This window comes from Protopterus annectens, chromosome 1.part0 (genome assembly GCF_019279795.1).
Source record: "Protopterus annectens isolate FY-2018-M chromosome 1.part0, PAN1.0, whole genome shotgun sequence".
Lineage (NCBI taxonomy): Eukaryota > Metazoa > Chordata > Ceratodontiformes > Protopteridae > Protopterus > Protopterus annectens.
In genome coordinates, this window is record NC_056725.1 from 1485723869 (window position 1) to 1485749847 (window position 25979).

General features: G+C 41.7%; 1 protein-coding gene across 2 annotated transcripts in view; it reads right to left on the bottom strand.

Moving 5' to 3' along the window:
- Positions 1-25979, bottom strand: part of TMEM120A (transmembrane protein 120A) — a 499311-nt gene that overhangs the window by 341389 nt on the left and 131943 nt on the right. The gene's annotated exons all lie outside the window — the stretch shown is intronic.

Genomic DNA, 25979 nt, shown 5'->3' on the forward strand with positions numbered 1-25979 from the left:
TTCATACTCACTCCAAGTGATTACTGGGTACTCTGCTTAATTACACTTATTTCCATTGTTGAGACGTTATAAGGGATCGTTCTCATTCTAGTGGTCTACTTTACTGTGCTTGTTTCACAGTTTGCAATTTAATGTTATACTGCAAGTCTTTAGTATTTTCTGCAATAAATGAAAGTATGCACTTAAAATAATGATAGATGTGTAGGATCAGTTCCATCTTCCTCTACCATTAGGAATCAAGGTCAGCAGAGCTTTGTGAACTTGGCACCTAAAACTTTTCTAGACTACAAGATCTTCCCCTTTTTCAATAATCTTGTGCGCAGAAGAACTCCACTCCTGACTTGTACCGAATTTTTCTTTCATTCTTGGCTTCTAAGGCCAAAGAGAGGAGTCACTTATTTTGTCAGCCAAGGCAGAGCACAAAAAAAAAAAAAAAAAAAGATTCTGATGGAACCTCCCAACTAAACGCAAAGACTGAGGAAAGAGTGCGGCTCACAGGAAAACAGACCTAGTCCTACACACCTATTATCATCATCTAACTTTTGCACGTGACAGAACCAGGTCCATCTTCCTCTATCCATAGGACATTGTCCCAAGGTTAGCATGATGGGTGGGTCCCAATAAAAAAAAAAAAAATACATGTAAATGTAGTACCTCCAAGGGTGAGTGAAGTAAACAGTGCAAGCTGCAATGTCTTAAAAAGATACTGATGGCTATGTCTGACCCCCTTATCATTAGAACATCTACAGAATGATGGTCTTAATTACTGCAAATCAGAAAGAAATCAGAAATAAATTAGGTCCCCATTACAGAAGTTGCAAGAGTGTGTAAAACTGCGAAGTAACCTGTGAGACAGAGATGGGAAAAAATGGGAGGGAAAGGGACATAATTGGCTGAATAAATACACCATTCTGCCAAGCACCTAAAGAGCACACAAGTCGGAAAACAAGGTAGCATAAGGGAAAAAAGTACAGCCTGGATAGCGATTTGTCAATAACAGAAAGCATAGCTGCAGTTATGGATACATACCTTAGGCTACTGGGATAAAAGTTGAAGTTAAATAGGTTTCAGGCAATGCTAGAAACATCCACTCCTAGGCTGACAGGGCAGAGTCAGTGTGTAGACTAATAGCACACTTTAGAAGGGGATAATTTTGGCCATGGAAATAAACGGTTTATTACATTAATGGATCCAGTCTGCTAACAATAACAGTGCCAACGACTACATGATTAAAGAGTCAATCCGTTGCGAGTGAGATAAGGAGAGGGATTGGGAATCTGCTCAAATGAAAAAACTCATTACATGGTTCTAATCACTGTTCTGGAACTTAGCAGAACATTGACAACTCACTTTTCATCTACAGCATATCCTGCATTTCTTTCATCTTTTGTCTGACAACCCTTTTTGCCAACCAACCCCAAGTTATTGAGAGACAGAAGGAGGATCCTATAGAAGAATTTGAAATGTTCTAATAATAGTCTGTCTGCCTACTGCTCTAGCCCAAGACTAGTGCAAGGTGTGCTCATTACAGTTATGACATTAGTAAGCCACAGGCAAACCCATATGTTCCTTCGACTCCATAGATCTTGATACGAGATAAAGTGTGCAGAGGCGTTCATATAACCAAAGGATTATGTGCCATGTCAAACATAGTAGGTTTGTCACATCCAGGATTAACAAAAATACCACCGATGAAGAAATGAGGAAAGAATAACAATCCTTAGCAAATTTATTTTATTTTATTTTATTTTATTTATTTTATTTATTTAACATTTGTTGACCGGGAATGTCCGACTAGGTTCCACAGAGCCTGTTTTCAGCGGAGGCCCGGGGAGAAATGCTCCAGATGCATGTCTTTGGAATGTGGGAGGAAACCGGAGTACCCGGAGGAAACCCACGCGAACACAGGGAGAACATGCAAACTCCACACAGAAGGCACCCCAGCCGAGAATCGAACCGGAGAACCTCTTGCTGTGAGGCGACAATGTTAACCACTGCACCACTGTGCCGCCCACAAATAAAAAACAAGGGTCATTACAGGGGAAACTCAGGTGCAGGAACAGCAAACAACCTGAACTGGTAAGAAGAAAGGTAGCAAGACTGTAAGAAAAGGCTTTAACTATAACAGGGGTAATTTCAAATGCAAAGGAAAAGGGTTCATTAAAAAGGATCAAGCTGGAAAGGATATCCCAGAACCATGCAATACCCCGGGAGAAGAAATTTGTGCGGGGATTGAAATTTCCATAATAAATAGGGAAAAGGACAGTAGGAATATTCATAAGGAAACCTAAAAGAAAAGGCTGTGACAGCTCTAAAGAGCCTTCTAATGGCAAAGGCATGCAATGTCATAGAATACAAGAGAGGAAAAGAACAGGGTTGCTACCTCACTAACCACAGGATATTACGAAGGAAAGAAAATATGGTTACAAATGTACAAGGGCAGACATTATATTCAATGAATGTTTCAAGTATAGCAGTTCTCAGCACTGCTAAGGTTTAGCAGTATTAAGCACAGAAGAGCCAAGGAGCCATGCTGTAAGAAGTCCCGATTTATTTAAAGCCCAATGAATAGTCTGGCCATCAAGAGAGGCAACAGACAGAGGGATAGCATGGCAGTAGGAGAACACTCAAATCTAAATATAATGGAACGTGCTGGAAGAAATTCTGAATTACATTTCATAGGAAGATTATCTGAGAAACAATGAAGCATCTCTTCAGTTTGAGCATTAACAAATCGGGAAAGCACCAATTTTGTGACCTCACGTTAAGGAGTTGGGGGGTCACATTTTCAAAATGGCAAAGCCTTGAAGCCATCCGGAAAGTAGGCATTATAATGCCTTCAAGGAAAGTAAGTGGATACCCATCTATATAGAAAACAACTTGCAGAGCAAATGTCAGGTCTCAAATAGTTAATCATGAGAAAAGCAGGGCCTAGTTCCTCAAAATTAAGCAATAGAAACAAAGTCTACTCCAGACCTTCCCTGCAATTAATCTAAGTGGTCTACAAGACAGCAGGTGCTGCATGGACTATCACTCTGCCCTCAAATGATCCAGGTGGCAACCAGAGGTAGAAGGGAGGGCTAGCCACTGCAAATCTGATGGCTAGAGAGAAGAAAAGTTATGCAATGATGGTGACCAGAGTTTACAAGTATTGTCACATTGTCAAACAGCTTTCTGACAATTTAAGTAAGAATTTAGCCTCTGCTAAAAGGTTGATCACAATAAAATGTTACCCTTCTTTCAGATAAAAACTGATTAAGTTTTTTACTGAAGAAATCATATACTGTGGTCTGATACCAGTCTGCAGACTGAGTGTAAGAAGGTAGAGTATCCCTAAGGCTGATCACCATTAAGCTGTATTAATAGAGACAGTGGAAATCAGCAGTATGTTGAACTAATTCCCCTTTGCTTGTTTTACCGCACTGTAGTGGCATAAAATATAAATACAACTACATATGCTTCTCAAATGTTTCAATTATATACTGGAATATAGGAAGGCAAAATGTACATTTTCCAGAGACAAATATGGAAATAGCTCCCACCTCCATTCAGGACAGAAAGGATGATAAATGCTCCTGAATAAACTGGGATGCATATGCAGAGACAGACTCCATAAGTGTACATTCAGTTGCTGGGCACAAGAAGGCAAGAAATCCAAAGATGTCACCAACACTACCTTGTAAGAACAGGAGATGGAGATAACAATCCTGAGCACTGTGACAATCCTTCTGGAGTCTCTTCAAAGAGAGCATAAAATATTAATATTTCTATATATTTTTTTCTAAACACCTTCTCTAAACTCTGGAAGGGACGTGAAAAACTTAGAAAGAGCTTAGGGATAAGCAGATCTAGAAAGAACTTTACCCTCCAAATGGAAGGGTTGTATATTTGCAAAGCTAACTGTAGGAGGGATACCTGCTCCAAAGATCTAAATTTGATCTGTTGACATGAGTTTTTTTTAACCTTTACATCAATTAAGAAAAGGTGGAGGCAAGAACAAAATGAATAGATTAGAATGCTAATACAACAGCTGAAGAAAACACTTATCCTATCCACTAATGCCTGAGCTCTTGTAGACCATGTCCATTCGTTAAAAGCAAGATCTAGGGCAATCCTAACTGAACAGGAAGATTATGGGTAAAGGGTGGAGCATGAGCTACAGAGCCAAGTCTTTAGAAGTGGTCAAAGTTGAATCCAAGACCAATCAGTTGAGGAACAGATGAAAAAGAAAATTAGATCCGATTCTATGTTAATTTTATCCAATGTCAACAAAAGCACACAAGTAGAAGTCTACCGGACTATAAAATACAGATTTATATTTTTTTATTCTATTACCATTAGTGGAAAATAAGGATCTATGAAATATTAACATTTACTACAATGTTAAAAAGTAAAACTTAGTGATTTGTTCATAAATATGAAATGTGCCGAACAGCATTTTACTTCACTGGAGATAGCAGCAGCAGCTGAAAACTATCGGATAGTCAGTTTTGAAAAATGTTACTTTCCCCACTACTGTCACTGAGGCTAAGCAATAAACCTCAGGGATGTTAACTTAGAAGTATATGGGGGGCCCACAGACTTTAATGAATGCATTACCTCACGTGTGCAAAGATGCAGACATTAAAAGTATACAGAAGCAACTCACGTTATTCCACAGTTAGCATCACCAGGGGATACACTAACTTTATTTGGGCCATGGTTTAATAAAAATGTTTACAATGCATTTTTATTAAAAATGGCTCAAATAAATAAGGAATGAAAGCAATACAAGTGCATTGTAGAAAACTCATTAAATGCACAATGTACTAGGAATTTGAACAAATCACTAACTGCATAGGTTCATAGGTGATTACTAGGCTAATGGCACCACAGCCTCTACAAGTCTAGCCAATAATACCCAGGATACAACAGTATTATATCTTAATTCCCCAGATATGGGATGGGGTTGTATCAAGTTAGTGGGTATTGGGTTTTGGCACCTCGAGTCATTTTACAGACTGCCTCTGTCCATAAGGGACATCGCAGTACTCTGGGAGTGAATTTACAGTTCCCCATCCATTTATCTAAATTATTTTTGAAGGAAGTGAGGGACAGGCTTTGTTTTACAAAGACTGGAAGTTTACTCCATAGATGAAGTAGCTTTTGGGATATGAAAATGTCTCTCCAAGTATTGTTAGAGCCACAAATAAGGTTCAGGTCTACAGAACACATAATCCTTTTTTCTTGCAAATATGTTAACATTTCATCAGGGCTGGATCAGAGAATGCCTTGTAGGTCAAGCTATGTCACCTCTCAATAACTGATATGAAACAGAGTAAAGGGATAGGACCTGTAGTCTGTCTGCATAAGGCATATGTCTTATACTTTGTATTTTTTTAGTGAGAAACCTCTGGGGCCTCTCCAATTTGCATGGTTAAGTACACAAAGAAGGGAGCACTGTACTCAATTATGGGCCTGATGAGGGCAGAGAACAATGGTACTATGACTTTCTTTGATCTTGATGCCATGCCTTTACTTAGAAGTTGAGCCACACAGAAGGATTTCCTCATTACAGTAGCTACTTGGTGGTCAAAGTTTAGGTTACTATCTGTGTTCCTAGGTCCCTCACCACTGGGTCTACTTTTAGGGGTGTGCTATCAATATTATAACTTGCAGGGATATCTGATTTACTGAAGGGTATGATTATGCTTTTTTTAGCATTCAGTCTCAGACCATTGTTTTGGCACCAGCTGGTTGCCATTTTAGGCATGTTTGTAGGATGGTTGACATCATTTGGGGGTTCAATGATTGCTCCCAGTCATCAGCAAGCTTGGTGAGCCAGAGGCCCACAACCATGGCCTTCACTTCAGAGAAAGTGCAGTGTACAAGTGACTACTGGTTTGAGTAAGGATTACAATATCTGTAAAAAAAAAAAAGTACAGTTTTGTACCTACCATAAATGTAGATGTTCGAAGATCCACATTGCTGCAGTCCTTACTTATGGGTAGTCCGCTGTCCTCGGTCGGCCCGAATACCAAAGTATTAGGCTGACGTCGGTCATGGGCGCTCAGATCTGACATCAGAGCGTCAGGGTATAAAAGCGCATGACCGACGTCATATCCTCAGTCTTTTCTTGCCCCAGATGTCAGAAGGCCCTAAAAAGAAAGGCCACAGCCCAAAAACAGGATACCTCCCAAAAACATGCCCAACAACAACCATCACCCAAACCATATTACCATGCCAAACTGCAGAGGGGAAGGAGGGAGGGTAAATTGGACTGCAGCAATGTGGATCTTCGAACATCTACATTTATGGTAGGTACAAAACTGTACTATGTTTTTCATCTCACATTACTGCAGTCCTTACTTATGGGTAGAATCCCAAAGCAGAGGTAAAGGGAGGATGGCAAAATCATAAAGCATTAGGGGCTGCTAAAATGCCCTGTAATATTGCAGAGGCAAATCCAGCCCTAGACTTAGAATAAAGAGGAAGGTGGTAATGCTTGGAAAAAGTATGTACTGAACTCCAAGTGGCTGCTTCCAAAATATCTTTGTAGCTACCCCTTAGAAAGGCAGTAGAAGTGGCAGTAGCTCTAGTGGAATGAGGTCTGATTCCAGCCGGAACCTCCTTACCATGATGGGAATAACAGAAAGAAATACAAAACCCAATCCATTTAGAAATAGTTTGTTTTGAAACAGGTTTCCTGAGAACCCAAAGCAAAAGAAACAAACAACTGCCGAGACTGCCTGAACCCCTTGGTTCTGCTCAAATAATAACGTAACTGTCTGTGAATATCCAAAATATGCAAAATCTTCTCCCCTTTATTTTTGGGGTTTGCATAAAAAGTAGGCAAATGAATAGTTTGGTTCAAGGCCACACTAGAAACCACTTTAGGCATAAAGGAAGGATTAGTACGCAAAGATACCCTATCCTTATGAAAAATCAGGAAAGGTTCCACTGCCATAAGGGCCTGTAATTCAGAAACCCTTCTTGCAGAGGTAATGGCCAACAAAAAAGCAGTCTTCCATGATAAATACTTTAACTCAGCAGTAGCTGCAGGCTCAAAAGGTTGTAGAGTAAGTTTTTCCAACACAAAATTGAGATCCCAAGCAGGAGTAGGAGCTCTACGTGGGGGTCTTATGCTCTTTGCCCCTCTAAGAAATTGCTTAAACAAAGGATGGGAAAATAAAGGAGGGTCACAGTCATAGTGAGCCGAAATGGCTGCAGCATGAACCTTTATCGAGGAGAAAGACAAACCCTTGTCCAATAACTCAGTAAGATATTGAAGAGAAGCACTTAAATCAGGCTTGGAAACATCAAAGTCCTCCGCTTTGCTCCAAAGAAAAAATCTCCTCCATTTATCTGCGTAAACTTTCCTTGTACTAGGCCTTCTGGCCTCCAAAATAACATTCAAAACTTGTTGTGGAAGCTGAGACCCTCCAGGGTCTAAAACAGAATATGCCAGGCTGTGAGATGCAGAGACTGAATCTTGACATTGAGGAAGTGATTGCCCTCCTGGGACAAAAGATGCGGAATCAAAGGCAGAGGCCATGGAGGCTCCCGTACTAAACTCCTCAGTAGTGGGTACCAGTGCTGTCGAGGCCAATCCGGCGCAATCAGAATCATGGATGGCTTGTCTATTCTGGCCTTCAGGAGTACCTTGGGAATGAGAGGCAGAGGTGGAAAGGCATAGACATGAAGATTGCTCCAACTGAATGACAGAGCGTCCACCTTCCAAGCTGTGGGATGAAACATTTTTGTGCAAAACTTTGGCAACTGGAAATTTAGTGGAGAAGCGAACAGATCTATGTCTGGAGTCCCCCATAACACTGTCAACTTTTGAAACACATGAGGATCCAGTTTCCACTCGTGAGGATCCACAATTTGTCTGCTCAACACATCTGCTAAGGAGTTCTGTGCTCCTGGTAGAAACCTTGCCTGAAGATTGAGGTGTAAACTGAGAGCAGTCTCCCACAAAATCATCGCTTGCCTGCAAAGAGGGTACGAATGGGTTCCCCTTGCTTGTTGATGTACCACATGACAGTAGTGTTGTCTGTTTGAATCAACACCTGTCCTGGGTGAAGTAAATCCCTGAAAGCCATCAATGCAAATTGAACTGCTAACATCTCCTTCAAGTTGATATGCAAATGTTGAAGTCTGACAGGCCACATGTCTTGCACCCATTTTCCATTGAGGTGTGCTCCCCAAGCCTTGTCCGAGGCATCTGTCGTTAGTATCTGACTCGCCTCTGGTCGGGTCACAGAGAGTCCCTTGTTTAGGTGACATTCCTGAGCCCACCACAAAAATTCTTTCTGAATGCAAGGTATTATCGGAATGACAGTGTCTAGATCTTGGCAGTGTTGTGTCCATACATTTTGAGATACCATTGAAGCTTCCTCATATGCAGTTTGGCATTGGGAAGCACCAGAATACAAGATGCCATGAACCCCAAGGCTTGAAGGACTGTCCTTGCAGTCAGCCTGGACTGTAGAGACATTTGATGGAAATAAAGAGAAAGGCTTCTTTGTTTGTCCGGGGTCAAAAGGCCATCTGGGAAGCTGTATTCAGTCTCACACCCAGAAAGCACATGTCCTGAGAGGGTACTAGACTGGACTTTGTTTCTTTCACAGAATACCCTAGGCATCTTAACACTACCATCACATACTGAAGATGATGAAGAAGTTCGTCTTTGTGTTGTGCAATAATCAGGCAATCGTCCAAATAAGGATAAATCTGTATTCCTCTTAACCTGAAAAAGGCAATCACTGGAGCCAGAACCTTTGTGAACACTCTGGGCAGTAGATAAGCCAAAGGGCAATGCAGAGAACTGATAATGTAAATTTCCAGCCAAACGCAGGTACCTCCTGCAACTGGGCCTGATAGGAACATGAAGATAAGCCTCTTTGAGATCCAGAGTTACCATCCAGTGATCTTTTCCCAACAGAGGTAAAAGCTGTTGTAACGTCAGCATTTTGAACTTTGGAATGTCCAGATAAGTGTTGAGGATAGATAAATCCAAAATTGGTCTCCACGTGTTCCCTTTCTTTGGTACTAGAAACAGGCGAGAATAAAATCCTAGTCCCACTTCTGACAGAGGAACTGGCTGTATAGCTCCTATTTGAAGAAGCAAAGAAATCTGCTTGTGAGCCTCTATCCTTTGCCGAGGAGGAACGTCTGGCATGCCTTTGAAAGGAGGCAATGTATGGAAATAAAACTTGCAGCCTCGGTTTATAATGTCCAATACCCATTTGTCCTGGGTGACTAAAAGCCAGTTTTGCTTGAAGAGTGCTAACTTTCCTCCCAAAGGAGCTGCCAGGCAAGAAGAATCTGGCAGCTGAAAATGCAGGTCATTGGGCCTGTTTACGAAAGGACTGGCCCCTGCCCTCACCTGCAGATTGTGCAGGCGAACTCCAAGTTCTAGGCCTGAATGTACTGTGAGCTCTGCCCCTGCCACGCCTAGATCTACCCCTAGATTGAGAATCAGAAGAAGGGTAGGTCCACCCCTTAGTAGGCCAATTCCTACTAAACTTTGGAGGTTGTACCTGCAAAAAATCTTTAACAGTCTGCATAGACTTAGCCTTGTCTTCCATTTTCTTCAAAACCGACTCCACAGGGGGACCAAACAAAACTTCAGACTGTAAAGGGGCATCCAGAATTCTAGTTTTAACATGCTCGGACAAATTCTGATCCTTAAGCCAGGCGTGCCTACAAAGAATTGAACCAGTGGCAGCCACCCTAGAAGAGGCCTGTACAGCATCAAAACCACATTGCAAAGAATGCTTACCCACCTGTTCAGAGACATGTACTAAATCCTGCAATTCTTTACACTCTATACCCTCTGCCAAAGCATCCACTTTAGATTTTAGCTGAGAAAGGAGGAAATTCTGATACTTCAACATATGAAACTGGCAATTTAAAGCCCTCATTGCTAAAGTAGAAGAGGTATACACCTTCTTACCCCATCTATCCAAAGCTCTAGCTTCCTTATCTAGAGGAACCGGATTCTTTACAACAGAGGCTCTAACACCCTTAGGCCCCTGACTAATAGTTTCTGGGTCCGCCCTAGGACTCTTATACAGATATTTATGAGCCTCAGGCACCCTGTAATACCTGTCCGGTTTAACTGGCGAGGAGGCAAAGAATCTGGATTAAGGGAAGCCTCCGAGAAAACATCTTGAACAACATCCAAAACAGGAGGTATAGCCAAGGGTCTATGCTGTGGTAAAACAAGAATTCCCTAAGCCTCTTCCGTGAATCAGAGAAATCCTGTCCTTCCCACTTAAAATGCTCCCTCATGGAATGCAGAGTTTCTGAAAATGAAAAATCCTCTGGAGGAGAAGCAGAAGGAGTGGAATCCTCTGCATCAGAATCCGAATAAGGATGAAAATCTAGAATATCTTCAGCAGAAGACTCTGAGTCATCTGAGGCCTGATCCAAACTTTCCAACTCTGGCTCCACCCTAGGCCTCTTATCAGGAGGGGGCATAAAACCTCTAATTAAAGTAATCAAATCTTCTGCCATTTTAAGCATGTGCTTTTTAGGCACAGACCCTGAAGTACCTGAAGGGACACCAGAGGAAGGCAAAACAGACCTGCCCTTAGAAGAAGCCTTAGAAATAGAAGCAGAAGGCCTAACCACCTTAGGCATAGAAGGGAGAACAGTAACTTGAGAGGCCCCTTCAGCCTGACCTGACTCCTGGGAGGCCACATCCTGCAAAATCAAAGTTTCCCCCTGAGACTCAACAGAAACTTCAGCAGGATCCACCTGCTCTACTGTAGCTTCTGCAGGACCAGCGTCCGAAACGGACGAATCAACCTGTCTAGGTTTCAAGGATTTGTCTTTGCGCTTCTTCGTGGAAGCGGACATCGGAGGATCCGACGGCATATTATAATTACACCGCTTACCAAAGACTAACCTAGCACAATCTAACCTCCTTTTTATAGTGCGCTTATTAAACCTAGCACAAAACCGACACCCGACAACGTCGTGGTCCGGTCCCAAACAAGGAATGCAAAGAGAGTGATAATCCCTATGCGGTATCTGTTTCCCACAAGAAATACAATTATTCACTTTTTCTGACATCCGGTAATTAACTGAGGCAAGAAAAAACAAAAATATTCCCCAACGGGGTACTTAGCCCAACTTGGTTTCGGTCTGAAACTCGGAATTCGAAAATTTCAGAACGCCGAATGGCACTTGCAACGCTGCTTCTGCATCGGACCATGCGGCAAAAAAGACTGAGGATATGATGTCGGTCATGCGCTTTTATACCCTGAAGCTCTGATGTCAGATCTGAGCGCCCATGACCGACGTCAGCCTAATACTTTGGTATTCGGGCCGACAGAGGACAGCGGACTACCCATAAGTAAGGACTGCAGCAATGTGAGATGAAGAACATCTAAAAAATACAAATATCTTATCCAGTCAACTTACACAAGACAGTCTTCATTTTGGCAGCTGTGTCCTGGGAGAAGAACATAAATAACGGCAAAAAATCTTGAGATTTTTAAAACAAAAATATCTACAAAGTTATTTCTACTAGTTTTACAAAACAATTACATTTGTGCCTAAAACACCTTAATAGCATATGAAACTGTAGCATCAACTCAAATTCTACAAGAGCGAGCTTTTATTTTGGCAAAAAAAAGTAAAGTCTAGTTCTTTGCAATGGTTCTGGATATGGTTTTCCTGCAAAATCTTGTGTTTCCACAAAAAAAGTTTCACTGTGGGCAGAAGAAAAGGTGGCAACCCAATGGCTAGTAGACTGCAGTCGCAGTAGTCTGCCTCATAAGCAGAATGGTCAAGATGGCCCTGTAATAAGTTATTGCGGATGCATCCACACTTTAGGTTTTGATATCCAAGACAGCACTATAACTTGGGATACAACATACACAAATAAAAGTAATATCTGTATTTAAAGTTACAGTACTCTATATGTAACACTCCATTACTTTCTAAAACATTTCCTTATAGTTTACATTTTTTTTAAAGTACAGTACTCTATGGATTCACATCATGTGACAGTACATACACTGTTGACATGCAAAATATCAGCAGACATTAATCTGAAACAAAGTCAGCCCTTTTGTTCATTTAACACGAGTCACAATTCTAAAAGACTTGTTCTTGGTATAAGTGACTTACTCCTGTGTAAGCCTGCTTCACAGAAGGGCCTTACAGAGAGAGCAAGTTTTTTTTTAATTTAACTCTATTGTCAGTACATGTCATGAATCTCCACAACGAGAACAGTCACAGACCACCAGTTTCCTCTCAAAACATCATGAAAAAAGTAACCCTTTCATATAAAAACAGCTATTTAGAAGTAACAACTGCCTCAAATTAGAAGCCATATTATAACTTTTCAATCATTTACCCACCAGTTAACCAGGCCAGAGAGAAAAAGAAAAAGAAAAAAAAAAGGAGCATAGTGTATATATTAATTATATATGCAACTTATATTTAGCTATCTATAAAACACCATTAATGTACTGTATTAATGTTTAAATGCATCTAAACAAAGTCTAAAACATCTAGTTAAAAAACACTAACTAGAAACACCTCGTTACCCCACCACTGACCCACTAGAAAAAATGCACTTTAGTATTAAGTCAAATTATACTATTACTGAAGAGAGATGCCACGGTGGTACAGCGGTAGCGTTGTTACCTCACAGCAAGAGGTTCTCCCGTTCGATTCTCGGCTTGGCTTGGGAATTCCTTCTGTGTGGAGTCTGCATGTCCTCCCCGCAGTTGGGTAGTGTTCGAAAGACATGCGTACGTAAATGGGCGTGCCTTCGTTGAAGGTTGGGCGTCGAGCTGGCACCTCAGTGTTTCGTAAAAAATCTACTGCCAATCATTAGCGGACCAGAGTTCCTCTGTAGAAAAGCCGAAAGACAAAAACATACTATTACTGAAGAATTAGAAGACATACATCATTTGTAGTTATTTAAAAGGGAAAAGTATGTAAAGTACTTATAATGGGCAAAAGTGAGAAAAGGAACATTGGTAACAAAAAAGAATAGGAAGAAAGGAGAGAAAGACAGAGAGAGAGAGACTATGTTATTTAAATACTTAGCACTATATGCAATTAGAAAAAGTAGGTATATAACGGAAAACAAAAAGTTAATAATAAAAATGATTCACATTACCTTACAACACCGAGACTTTCCAGAATCAAATATATTATGATTCATAAAACAAAGCATTTAAAATTAGAAGGAATTTATTCATTTTGTCCTTTTATATTTCTTAGTTTTGTTTGCTCCTTCCTTCACAGACCATCCATTTTTGTTGCCTATCTCTTCAAACTCTGGGATGACCATTCCATTTCTTTTATGTCTGACCGTATTTTCTTCTTTTGGATAAATTCTACTGCTTCATGTAGGGAATCGAAGATCTTCACTCCTTCTGGCAAGGTGATTTTTATTACTGCAGGAAAAAGAATTTCAGCTTTAATACTGGCTTTTTTCAAGGACTTAGAGGAGCACACTCCTTTCTTCTGGATATGACTGTAGATGTGTAGTCATTGTCAAAACGAATAACTTTTTCACCCATCTTAATAGGGGAATTAGTCAAAGCTGATTTCAGCACCAAGTCTTTGTCTTGCGAGGAAAGAAATCTATTATAGACCTGGGGTTAGATAAACTCAGAGATGAAGCTGGATTTGCTAGGGACCAATGATACCTCTCAATTCCAAAAGAGAGGGATTCAGGCATGTTTAGTGCTGATGAAAACCACTCATTGAGGAATTGAGTCATGTTAGCACCCTCTTCTTTCTCATGAATTCTATATAATTCTTATGTTATTCCTCTTTGATCTACTTTCAAGGTCTTCCATTTTCTCAATTAGCCTGGTGTTTTGTTTCAGAAGAAATTCATTGTTATGTTCATTTTCTGTCACACTATTCAGGTCAGTTAATGTTTCCTCCCAGGCAAGAATCTGTTCTGATTTTTTTTTTTTTTAACTATTACATTTAGAAGTTCCAGTTGTTTACTGCATTCTTGTTTGAGAATATCCATTTTGTTTTCGAATTTGTCCATTTTTAGTGACGGTTTTTGCATGTTTGTGATTATAATATGTAGTTCTTTCTTCACTGCACTCTCCTGGTGTGAGTTTAGAGTTGCTCATCTTGAGATTTCCACTAGAAAACTTCTTGACAGGCATAATTAAAAAAATTCTCTTGACTATGTATTAATTTTTAGAAAATAATAGAGAGTCTATGTTAATCTAACTTTTAGTTAGATTTTTTTTAAATTAAAGTATATTTCCTGTCAGGATATTAAAATCTAAGCAAGCTATGGATTTCCGCTGCCAAATTACTGGCATCTTGGCCACGCCCCATCCCCACCACCTTCCTGACACCTACATATACCCAAATAAAAGATGGCTGAAGGCTTCCTTGACACTGCACGTATTACAGGCTCTATCTCTGGACTGCAAGGTAATGTATTTGTCCTTATTACAGATCTAAAGGCCTTTGCATTTGGGTGTAAGGTATTCTTTGAATCCCAACACCAGACAGTATCAGACAGGATGAGAACAGCATGCACTAGCATAATACAGGACATGTGTCTTTCTCCATTGTGTAAAGTTAAGAGCCTGTAATACAATATCTGAAGAAAATACTCACCCTATCCAGTAACACCAGCTTTTACTATTCCATCTGACTATGGTGTCAGTTAAATTTGTCATAAAAATATTGTTGTGTATTACTAGCACTAAACCTGACAGAATCAATCATTTATTTCTCTATTTTTATATATTATTTTTTTACAGGTACCTGAACCAGATACAAGAACCATTTTTAGCCACAACCTAGGCCATGAGGCATAGATAAAAGTGCTGCAGTACACAAATCATAGAACAGCAGTAACATAAATGGTAACCAACATTTCATAGGCAAAAGCAAAAATGTTAATATAAGGTACTACAGAAATCAAACAGTAACCTGAAAGATAGCAGATATTTTACAAAGTGGAACATGCAAGCTCATTTTATGCTCACCTCATGTTTCAAGTTACGAATGAAGTAGCAGTATGTTAAAATTAGAAGTTATGTACCTACCATAACGTTCCATGTTAGTTGTCTTCTTCTCGCCTTCTTTCTTGCTGGATGGGTTCGGAGCCGATCCTCGGCTCCGACTCGGCCACTCTAAAAGCTTGAGAGCTAGTTCCACCAGCTCGAGGCTCCCCTATATCCCACAATGCTAGGCGGTAACTCCTCAGATCTCGTTTGAAAGCTAAGCCCAGCAAGTAAAATCCATAAAGGAACAAAAGAAAAAACTCCTCTAGGTCTGTCCTGGCTAGGGGGAAGGAGGGTGGGACGCAAGAAAGAAGGCGAGAAGAAGACCACTAACATGGAACGTTATGGTAGGTACATAACTTCTAAATGTTAAATTGTCTATCTGGCCTTCATTCTTGCTGGATGGGACAGCGTCCCTAGCACCTTGTCCCGGGTGGCCTATCGGAACAGACTCTTGAGTACAGTGGAACCAAAGTTGGCTCGGTCTCTAGAGGCCAAGTCCAACTTATAATGAGAAATGAAGGTATGGGGAGAAGCCCAAGTAGCTGCAGAACAAATCGAATCAATAGGTAGCCTATCTTGGAAAACTATAGAAGTGGCTAAAGCTCTAGTTGAATGAGCCCTGGGTTTGGATGGCAATTGTTGATGTCTGATCTCATACAAGGGTAATCAATGAAGTAAGCCATCTAGAGAGAGATACTTTAGAAACTGGAAGGCCCATTCTACCTTCTGCATAAGAAACAAACAGTTGGTCAGACTTCCTGAATTGTTTGGTCCTGTCTAAATAGCACCTAAGTTGGCGATGAACATCTAAACAGTGTTACTTTTGTTCTGACCTATTAGAATAATTAGGGAAGAAGACAGGAAGCTCAATGGTTTGATTCAAATTTGCCAGTGAAGCTACCTTGGGCAAAAAGGACGGGTTAGTACGTAAGGACACCCTATCCTTATGAAACACAAGATAAGGGGGTCGACTACACAGAGCATGGAGTTCAGAGACTCTTCGGGCTGAAGTGATAGCTACTAAAAAGAGTGTTTTCCAAGATAGTAACTTTATTGAACATGAAGCCACAGAGGTTCAAAGGGGAGAAGAATTAAGGATGCCAGAGCCAAGTTGAGATCCCATTGACGAGGAGGATCCCTGATTGGTGGTTTGAGGAGAAAAACTCCCTTTAAAAAGGCTTTGCAGAGTTTGTGAGACATAATGGAGGACTCAGACTACAACATGAAAGTTCGATATTGCTGCCAATTGAACTCTGATGGTAGACGGAGACGAACCTGAGTGGAAAAGTTCGGCTAGAAAGTCTAGAACTGATTGAATGGAAGCAGTGAAAGGATCTATATTCTTTGACTGCGCCCAATAGGAAAAATGTTTCCACTTGTTATGATAAATCTTCCGAGTGGAAGATTTATGAGAGGCTATCAAAATATCTCTGAGCGAGATATCAGAGGAAGCCTGGCTAGAGTTGGAATTGGAGGAACCACGCTGTGAGTTTCAGAGAAGGAAAGGAGTGGTGCAACTGACCCGACTGATGGGTCAAGAGGTCTGGAACTGGGTCCAGATGCCAAGGTTGCTCCAACAGATAATGATGGAGAAACGGGAACCAAACCCGTCGAGGCCAGTAAGGGGCAATAAGGATCATGGAAGCTTTCAGAGCGATGCCAATCGTGTACTAGAGCGTCTCTGCTGGGGTGGCCTGGTTGGGAAAAGAGGGTGAAAAAATCGTCGCACTTGCTGTTTTGGGGAGTAGTGAAAAGGTCGCAGCAAGGCCGGCCCCACTTTCGAAAAACTTTCTCCAACACTGAAATCTTCAGAGACCACTCGTGAGGCATGAGAATAGCTCTGCTCAATTTGTCTGCAATCACATTGGACTTCCCGGGAATGTGTGTTGCTAACAGAAACCGCTGAGAAGAAATCGCCCATTGCCACAGTCTGAGTGCCTCTCGACATAGGGGGTAAGATCTGGTTCCGCCCTGTTTGTTGATGTACCACACTACAGACATATTGTCTGTCTGAATTGCTATAGTTCCCTTGGGAAGAGAGTCTTGTAAGGCTTGCAACACTAGAAGCACTGCTCTCATCTCTAGGACATTTATGTGCAAGTGGCACTCGAAAGGTCGCCACATGCCTTGGACTGTCCTACCCTGGTAATGCCCCCCCCCACCCGATCAGGGAGGCGTCCGTTGTCACTGTAGCAACCGGAGGGGAAGGGACGAAAGGTCTCCCTAGGTGGAGCTGGGGAGATGTGATCCACCAAGAGAGATGATTCTTGCACGATTGAGTTATCCGAATAGGATGGGATATTGGAAGTCATTGGAAAGACCATTGTGTGAAGAGCATCCATTGTAAAATTCTCATATGGAAGCGAGCTAATGGTAAAAGAGGGATGGCCGCTGCCATAATCCCTAAGACTTTCAGGATCAATCTGGCTTTGACTTTGTTGCTCTGCAAGACAAGAGAGACCTGTTTGTGTATGTCTGCTATTCTCTGCTCTGTGAGTCTGGCTGACATGTTGACTGTGTCTAGATTTGCACCTATAAAGGTAATAACACGACAAGGCGACAAGACAGACTTTTCATAATTTATTGAAATGCCTAGTGTCTGACATGTGTGAAAGGTGTAGTCTCTGGCGAGAAGCAAAATATGCTTGGTGGGGGCTGTAAGGAGCCAGTAGTCTAAATAAGGAAACACCTGGAATCCTTGTAGTCTCAGATGAGAGGCTACCACTGACATGCATTTGGTAAACACTCGGGGGGCTGTAGTGAGACCAAAGGGCAGGGCTCTGAATTGGAAATGACTGGTTCCCAGCCTGAAGCGGAGAAACCTCCTGGAGCGTCGACTTATTCTGATGTAATAGTATGCGTCCTGGAGATCTATCAAGCACATCCAGTTGTCCCACCCCAAAAGGGGTAGAATGGACTGCAGCGTGACCATCCGGAACTTTGTTTTCTTGACAAACTTGTTCAAGTTGCTGAGATCCAAAATGGGTCTCCAGTCCTCCGTTTTCTTTGGAACCAAAAAGAATTTGGAGTAGATTCCGGATCCTGTTTGGTCTGCTGGAACTGGTTGAATGGCTCTTTTTGCGAGCAGCTTTGAAATTTCTAATGCTGCTTGCTCCCTTTGACTGAGTGGAACGTCTGGAAGGGATTTTTTGGATTGCTTCGGAATGAAAAGGAATGGGATTCTGTAGCCTTCGGAAATGATAGACTGTACCCACTTGTCTTGAGTTAGGGATAGCCAGGCTTCTGGGTACAGCGATAATCTTCCCCCCGACTGCCTCCGAAGGTGGACAGTCGGGCAACACCTCAGGGATGCTGAAAAGGCTCGTCGGAAAAGGATTCTCGACTGCCCTGATTCTGCGGGCCCCCTCTGCCTCTAGAACAGCGTCTACCATTATTGTACCCCCCTCTGCCTCTAGAAGGGAATCGACTCTGTGCATCAGGCAAATCTCCCTGAGATTGTTTGCGGAACCACATCTTTCCCCCCTTCTGGCCTTTGGGGTAAGGCCTAGAAGGAGTAGAAAAACGGACTCCGACGGCAGAGAAAGTTTTGCCATCAGTCTCGCACCTAGTCAGGGTTTCCTTCACTTGAGGACCAAAGAGGGATGATCCATCAAAGGGGGAATTAGTGAAGGACGCCTTGAAAGGGTCCGCAAAGTTGCATAGCCGCATCCAGGCGTGCCGACGCAAGGCTACACCTGTACCTGCCGCTCTACTTGCTCCATCCGCCGCATATGAAATGGGGCGCATGGAGGAGTTATAGAATTAACGGTTGCCAGCTGAGAGTTCATTCTATCCTGAAAACCCGCAGCTGTTGGGTCCTTTAACATTTCACTCGCTTCCTTGAGCAAATTCCTCTGAAGACGAGTGAAATGACACAGGTAATTCAGCGATCGCATAGTAAAGGTCGCTGATGAGAACATCCGCTTCCTGTACCTGTCCATCGACCTAGACTCCTTGTTAGGAGGATGAACAGGCACCGAAGGATCAGCTAACTCCTTCTTGGTGGCCGCAGCCACCACCATAGCATCAACAGAGACGCCTTTGGTTAAAAATTCTTTGTCCTTGGGGGCAGTGATAAATTTTAATGGTCTCCTGGGGGTGGGTTCCACTGAATCAGGAGCTGCCCAGGCCTTCTTTGCCACCACTTGCATAAGGGGGTCAAAGGGAGGGGACACCCAGGAGGTGGAAGGGCGAGAGCCAAATGCCTCAAGATACACTGATTCATCCTCTGAAGGATTGAGGGCTGGCCAATTCCCCCTCTGTTTTAAGATTTCGAGGATGTCTGCAAAGGAGACATCTTCAGAGGGGGAACAAGGGGAACCTTCAGAATCCTCTAAATCAGTGTCAGAGGTGACAGACTCAGGGGAGTCAATGTGCTTCCTCTTGCACTGCCTCTTCCTAGGGGGCTCTCCTACCGGGTCAGGAGAGGCCTCGGAAGAGGAGGAGATCCCCACTGGGGAAACTTGAGGAGCTGGCTCTCTACGGTCGGGGATGAGAGAGTGAGCAGAAATCACCTGAGGCACCATGGAGGGAGGGACAGAAGGAGCCGACTGTGGAGTTGAACCTGGTTCTAACACGCTCCTCGTGACCTCGAAGGCACCCCTGTCAGGCAGAGCCGGAGGTCTCCACTCCGAAAAGCTGAAAACATCCCCCGGCACCGACAGTGATGGCTCCGAGGCCGATGTCGGAGCCGAACTCACCAGCGCCGAAGCACCGAGAGGGAGAGCAGGGTTGGACAAGGGTCTGATGCCACTCGCCCCCTCGGAGCCGACGAGGGAAGTCCGGCGCCGTGATTCTTCCAAGGAAGACATCGGAGCAGACGACGGCACCGAAGACAAAGGTATCGGTTCCGACGCCACCACAGTCTCGGGTCCGAGCCGCCCCCGCTCCGAACTCAAAAGAGTCAGAGGAGGAACATTTTGAGTAATGGGAATAGTTCTCGACTGTTGAGTCGGACTTTGAAGCATCTGGGCCAGTGCCTCGGACTTAAGAAGTCGACTCACTACTCTTTGAAGGTCATGATCCGATAGTCTGGAAGACCTAGAGGAGTGAGATCTATGGCTCCGTTCAGACAGCAAAGGTGATGCTGGAGCCGAATGAACGGAGCCGATAGATGGAGATCGGGACCTTTTTCTAGATGTCGGTTCCGACAACTTGATCGGAGCCGACTCAGTTATGTCTTCCTCGGCTCCGGCCGGAGCCGAGGAAATAGTAGGGGCATGTGTTCGAGATTCATCGGCTCCGGCTGGAGCTGATGTTCTAACAGCCTTAGGACCCCCAGAAGACGGCTCAGAGACCAGAGCCGAAGGTCTGGAAGGCTTAGAGGGTTCCCCGAGGATTGAGTCGAGGGACCCTCAGGCTTCAATAAGCCCCTTAATATAAGTTTATTTTTTCACTCCTGCAGGACTCCAGGGCTGAAGCCATGGCAAACAGCACATGAGTCCTGCAGGTGCAAAGGCCCCAGGCAGTATACACAAGAAGTGTGACCGTCTGTCAGAGACATCTTCTGACAGCACGAGTCACACTTCTTGAAGCCTGAGACCTTCGATTCTTTGGACATGTCCAAGAAAGTCCAAGTGTAACCACAAACACACACACACAACTCTGATTACACTTGTAAAATCTTTAAATTAAAATTAGTGATTAACTTAGAAATTAAATCCCTACAAAAAACACAGTCGCTCCAACTACTAAGGAAGGGAGGGACTGGGCCTAAAGCCCAAGGGAATAAAATTAGGAAGAAAAACTGAGGAAACTTACCTATAAAGGGGAGAAAACTATTTAACTTTTAAAACTATGAGGAAAAACTAACTTAAAAGGGGTCTATCTAGTGATACAACTAAATATTTCAACTAACCTGACGAGCCGGTTGAAAAAGCACCTCGATCGCTGTAGCGGCAAACGAGATCGGAGGAGTTACCGCCTAGCATTGTGGGATATAGGGGAGCCTCGAGCCGGTGGAACTAGCTCTCGAGCTTTTAGCGTGGCCGAGTCGGAGCCGAGGATCGGCTCCGAACCCATCCAGCAAGAATGAAGGCGAGATAGACAACTTAACATCAAGTTATTCCAGAATTACAAGAAGGAAAAGGAGTTGCATATTAGGTGTGTGCGTGTGTGTACATATATTTTTGTACACAGGTTCAATGTTCAGAATGTATTACAAGGTTGAATACAAAGCAATAATTTTCACCATATTTTACTTAACTTTTGTAAGTACACTCCTACTCTTAAAATTTGCTTTAAAAATCACAAAGTAAACAATTGCGCACACACTATTTACTCACAGTATTTTGATTTTAATACCAAATATCACATGCATACACCCTATGAATTAATAACCGTATTTACAGCAAAACCCATCTGTATTCATTACATCTTTTTGCAACCTGCAGTGCCTCACACATCTTAAAATACATATTTATCTGTATTTCAGATATGCTTAGATACGTTGTTTAGCAGCATGCAGACCATCTAACCATTACCAGCAAATTACATGCATTTGCTTTTCTTTACCAGTCTTGCTTTCAGCTTTTCTGAGAAAACAGTTACCTTGTCTGTTTTCTTTAAGCTCTAGAGTAGGTAGTTTCAGTAAGCTAGTACTACTACAGTGATCGGTCCTTTACTCATTAAGAATAAAAGGTGGCCCAAATAGTTGCATACCCTTATAGCCACCTGTTGAATAGGTGGCCCAAGTAGTTGTATAGAATTTATTGCCACTTGTTGAATAATATGTTCATCAAAGATGGGTAATAACTTTCATGTAGAAGAAAAAAAAGGCACGAACTATGAACAGCAGCCATGTTGATCTCTTTACAGTAGCATAATGATAATTACAGCTTACATATATATTAAAAGTAGACATTTGTTTCACTTATCTTTCACAGCATATGCGGAGTGTCAAAAATGGGAAAGCATTCCAGTCCAGGTCCGTCCAAATATCTCCTTCACATATTCTCAGTAATTCCTCCCCACAGATCTGAATTTAACACAGTAACATCCTAGACGTTTTAATTTTACTTTAGCTCTTAGTGATACCATTGGAGGGTTACTGTGCGAATACATCCATAAGAGTTTAATGGACTCAGCACTGTTCATGCATACTTTCAAAGCTATTAAAATCTATGGAAATATTCACACATTATCCTTCTGGTGATGTCACTAGAGGCAAAAGAAAAATTATACGGGTGTGTTTTAATAAGTTTACTATGCTCTTTATTAAAAACATTCCACATTAAACAGAATGCCTACTTGCAAAAATGCATTGTAGCACTTAATATACACATCATGGCACTTTATGGCTCAACAGTGACTGAGCTTAATAAACCTATGAATTTTATTTTCTGGTCTGTACTCACTTTGTGCTGCTTGGGGAGAGGAGGGAAACGGCAAGTAATCCATATACAAGTATGGGAAGCAGCATGCTTATAGCAGGGGTAAGTACAGATTACTTTTTTTTTTTTTTTTTTTTTTAATATTTTAATTGTTAAGCTTTGCTTACTTGGTTTTCTAATGGAGAATGGAATGCAAACTTTTCATCAAAAAGTATTCCCAAATATCTCTGCCATTTGGTTTGGGTCACAGATGTTTACATGGGTCCTTGACAGTTACATTCTTAACGGATCTATTTTACTTTGTTGAATTTTTAAATTTGTTGAAATTCATATGGTTAAGATCATACAACTGACAATTTAAAATGTCAAACTACAGAAATAAAACTGCACCCTCCTCACATGCTAATTATATTTACTAATGCTGAGATCACACTATAGTGGGGGAAAGGGCACATTTTAAATTTGTTGAAATTCATATGGTTAAGATCATACAACTGACAATTTAAAATGTCAAACTACAGAAATAAAACTGCACCCTCCTCACATGCTAATTATATTTACTAATGCTGAGATCACACTATAGTGGGGGAAAGGGCACATTCTCCAGTACCCACTGTACCACAAGCTCCATGCAATGGTGTTTGTTTTTCAATATTTTGAATTGTCAATCACGTCGTCTCGACCATTTGACTTTCAATAATTTAAAAATATGAACTAAAATAGACCCATTTGTAACTTGTGTAATTTCTATGGAGTCCCAAACATCACTGATGTTGTCTTATTTGTGTTTACAGTTGGCATACTTTTTGCTCTACATTTGTTCTACAAGAGAATGCAGCATTCCTGCAATGAATCAGAATGGTATTTTGCGACTTATGTGATCTCACCGTATCATCTACTAAGACGGCACAGCTTATATTAGACAAACCTCAAGGGAAACCATTTAAAAACAAAAACAAAAATAATAGGGGCCCAAGTATAAATCCCCGAGGGACACACTTCTGACTTGTGCCAGTTTTGGAGCATAATTTACTGCCTACGGTTCTGAATGTTCCGTTATTTGCAAAGTTTGCAAACCACTATATTACTTCAGAAGCTAAGTAAATATGGATTCTTTGAAGTGGTGTGGTGTTATCTACAGTTTCAAAAGCTCTTTTAAATGTAGAAATATTGTAACTGCCAGTTTCCTTCCATCCATGTTCTTGTATATTTCATCAATTAAGGTAGTTAACTGCTGGAGCTAGGGTAGAATATATAATGCCTGTAGTTTTACAAACATGATACATACAATGTGGTGATCTGGATTGTAGGAGGTGTCTACTGTACCAAACAGTTCTTCAACTTAAGAGTTCTGAATGGTTCTCAGACTGAAAAAGTAGTAGTTCACACTGTTATACAGGAAGTCACTGGCATGCTGTTGAGGATACTTTGAAATAAAACTCAAGTGTTGTAAACCAATACCAGCCAGTACTTGCTTGTCTAGGACTTTACCTGATGTGGCTTTAGAAAAGACCTTGTTTGCCCACAAAAACTTTTCTGTTTACCGGAATTTGTTGGGTTACTTAAACTCCTGGTGTCATCCAACATACTGAAATTTAGCAATACTTGTTTTTACTTCAGCAGTACACCTCAAATTCTGCTTTTTTTTTGTTTTTTTAACTTATTTTAACCCATTCTCCACTCTGCAGCTGCTTCATCACAAGCTCTTATTAACTGCTTTAACTCCACAGCAAGCCATTTGTTGGGTTTTCCTCTTAGCCTCCTCCTAGTTTTAGTGTATTTTTTTTTCTTGCATCGAGGTGATGAAATTGAAGACAAGATTCTTTCCATTACTAGCCTTGCTTTCAGATTTTCTGTAGTGGGATCTAAGCAATTATACTCTCTGTTCCAATCTAGCTTTTCCAGTTCTGGCAGAAGGATGTCTTTAGACGGTACTTGTACTGACCTAGAAATAATTACCCATGGTCATTTTTTTTATGTATTTTATTGCCCAGGAATGGAATATGGGACAGTAATCACTTATGTTATTAAGCAATATGTATACAGATTTCAGTTTCTCAGAGCCAAGTTATTACTACATCCAATTTTAATTTGTTTTACTGTGTGTGTGTGTATATATATATATATATATATATATACACATATACATATATATATATATATATATATATATATATATACATACACACACACACATATATATATATATATATATATATATATATATATATATATATATTTATACACACACACACACACACACACACACACACACACACACACATACATATATATATATTATACATATACACACAGTGGATATAAAAAGTTTACACACCCCTGTTAAAATGCCAGGTTTTTGTGATACAAAAATGAGACCACAATAAATAATTTCAAAACTTTTCCCACCTTTAATGTGACCTATAGCCTGTATATGAATGCTCCCCAATGGTGGCCCTACCCTGACTTCATCATGGACTCTGAAGTTTTTTTTGGGTTGTGGCTTAATTTCCATTCGTCACTCTGGAATCATAGAAAAACTCACTAAGCTAGGCATTAACCCCTATATCGCTAGGTGGGTTGCAAACTGGCTCACAGATAGAACCCACAGTGTGAAAGTAGCTGACTCCAAGTCAGACTGCTGACCAGTCACCAGTGGAGTCCCACAGGGTTCGGTCCTGGGTCCTCTCCTGTTTGGCATCTACTTCTCTGAAGTCCAGGCCAACACGAACGGACTCTGGCTGACAAAGTTTGCAGATTATTGCAAAGTTGGGAGCCACAATTAACTCCCCAAGTGATGTTGACATCCTACAGAAAGGCCTCACTGAGACCAATGACTGGTGTCTGAACCATGGCCTTAAGCTCAATACCAAAAAATGTGTCATCATCCCCTTTGGGAAAACCCCAGTTCCCATGAATTACCACATCAATGGTAGTCCACTGAACACAGAATGTGTCAGAGATCTGGAAACACAGGTTGACAGCAACCTCTCTTTTGATCACCACATTGTCACTGTGGTCAGAAAGTCCGTCTATGTGGCACATCTCATTACTAAGTGTTTTGCATCCAGGAAGAAAGAGGTCATTGTCTCCCTCTACTCTTCCCTCATTAGGCCAATCATTGAGTACAATGCCCCATTTCGCATGTACCTCACTACACACCTGCAACAACTGGAGAGGCCGCAAAAGTATCTCACAAAGAGAATCCTAGGCCTTAAACACTTGTCCTATATGAACAGACTACAAACACTCTAATTATTCTAGGTCTCAAATCGCCTACTTGGAGGCCATCTTTGCTTGACTTACAAAGCCACATCTGTCCCAGCTCTGTTAGAAATGCTACATCTAAAGAAATCCCAATCTCTCCACACTACACGCTCCAAAGACCTCAACTTCATTACCACAATCAAAAGAACAAGCTGGAGGGACAGGTTCATAACCCACAGACTGCCCATGCTATGGAACAGACTTCCCATACATGTCAAGCGGAGCAACTCACTGGCCCTCTTCAAGAGAAATCTTGATGAGTGGATGGGAAATAGAAAATTCACCCCGGGATCACTCCAGTGGCTCTCCTTGGCAGAGACACTGGGAAATAAGGTTGGGTGGCACGACGCCAGGGTAATCCTATGGGCTAAGCTTG